The 1802-nt window shown below is 47.9% G+C and overlaps 1 non-coding gene across 1 annotated transcript; it reads right to left on the reverse strand.

Moving 5' to 3' along the window:
- Positions 1–574: 574 nt before the first annotated feature.
- On the reverse strand, positions 575–646 carry TRNAY-AUA (transfer RNA tyrosine (anticodon AUA)). The gene has a single exon. It is a non-coding gene; the product is annotated as a tRNA-Tyr (tRNA).
- Positions 647–1802: the final 1156 nt, after the last annotated feature.

Consider the following 1802-nt stretch of genomic DNA (forward strand, 5'->3'; position numbering starts at 1 on the left):
GGGGAAAGGTGGAAGCAGTGACAGATTTTCTCTTCTTGGACTCTAAAGTCACTGCAGATGGTAACTGCAGCCATGAAATCAGAAGACGATTGCTTCTTGGCAGGAAAGCTATGACAAACCTATACAGTGTGTTGAAAAGCAGAGACATCACTCTCCCAACAAAAGTACATAAAGTCAAGGCAATGGTCTTCCCAGTAGTCACATACAGTTGTGAGAGCTGGACTGTAAAGAAGGCAGAGCGCCAAAGAATTGATGCCTTTGAATTGTGGTGCTGGAGAAGCCTCCTAAGAATCCCTTGGACACCAAGCAGATAAACCAGTCAATTTAAAAGGAAACCAACCCTGAATACTCATTGGAAGGACTGATGCTGAAGCTAAGTAAGTAAGTGAAGTTGCTCAGTTGTGTCCGACTCTTTTTTTGTTTTTTAACTTTTTTTTTTTTTAATTTTTTTTCTTTTTTTTGTGTGTCCGACTCTTTGTGGCCCCATGGACTGTAGCCTACCAGGCTCCTCCTTCCATGGGATTTTCTAGGCAAGAGTACTGGAGTGGGTGGCCATTGCTTTCTCCAGGGGATCTTCCCAACCCAGGAATCGAACCCGGGTCTCCCGCACTATAGGCAGACGCTTTACCACCTGAGCCACCAGGGAGGTTGGAAGGACTGATGCTGAAGCTAAAGCTCCAGTATTTTGGTCGCCTGATGCAAACAGCCAACTCATTGGAAAAGTCCCTAATGCTGGGAAAAATTGAGGGCAGAAGGAAAAGAGGGCATCAGAACATGAGATGGCTGGATGGCATCACTGGTGCAATGGACATGAACTTGGGCAAACTCTGGGACTCCCAAACTTTGGGAGATAGGGACAGAGAGGCCTGGCATGCTGCAGTCCATTGGGTTGCAAAGAGTTGGACACGACTGGGAGACTGAACAGCTAGCTTCTCAAGGAGGCTTTTCCTGACTGTAATATTTAAAATTACTACCCACTTCACCCTCACCCCTACCAAAACTCATTCTCTTTCTTTTCCTTTTTTAAGACGAAAAGGAAAGAGTGGCTTTATTACTTTTCCAAGTAAAGGGGGAACATAGTAGGCTAGTGCCTCAAGAACTGTGCCTCCATGCCTGGTGAGGATACGTGTCAGTTGCTCTGTCATGTCCAACTCTTAGTGACCCTATGCTGTAGCCCACGAGGCTCCTGTGTTCATGGGGATTCTCCAGGCAAGAATACTGGAGTGGGTTGCTATGCCCTTCTCCAGAGGACCTTCCCAATGCAGGGATCGAACCCGGGTCTCCTACATTGCAGGAGGATCCTTTACTTTTTGAGCCACCATGGAAGCCTAGGTAGAGATTATATAGTCAGGCAAGGGTATGTGATAAGGATCAAGGCAGTAACAGTCTTCATTCCTTCTTCTGTCAAGTTTCAAAGGGGTGAGGTTGCTGACAAGATTAGGGTGTGTGCAGTGGTGGTTGGATCTCCTTAATCTTGATGAACCTCAATGGTCCCTTTAATCTTGCCTCAGGTGGTTTCCTGGCTGCTTCTCCTTTGATTCTCAACTGTTCTGCCCTTAGGAATTCAGAGAAGGTCATGGAGGCTGGAGTCTTGCTCTGGGGTGATCAAAGAGAGTTCGCTGCATACAGGCAGACCACTGGAGCAGGGGTGATGGAAAACTGCAGGATGAGGAGCTCTTGAGGGTCCTTGAAAGCCTTCTTCAAAGCTGTGCTGCTTCCCTGAGGTGTGGGGGAGGGGAGCGTGCAGAGGTCACTACAGTGGTGACCCAGTGACTCCTGGAAGGTGGGTGCCTGGCCTGGAA

Source organism: Bos indicus, chromosome 28, assembly GCF_029378745.1.
Source record: "Bos indicus isolate NIAB-ARS_2022 breed Sahiwal x Tharparkar chromosome 28, NIAB-ARS_B.indTharparkar_mat_pri_1.0, whole genome shotgun sequence".
Classification (NCBI taxonomy): domain Eukaryota; kingdom Metazoa; phylum Chordata; class Mammalia; order Artiodactyla; family Bovidae; genus Bos; species Bos indicus.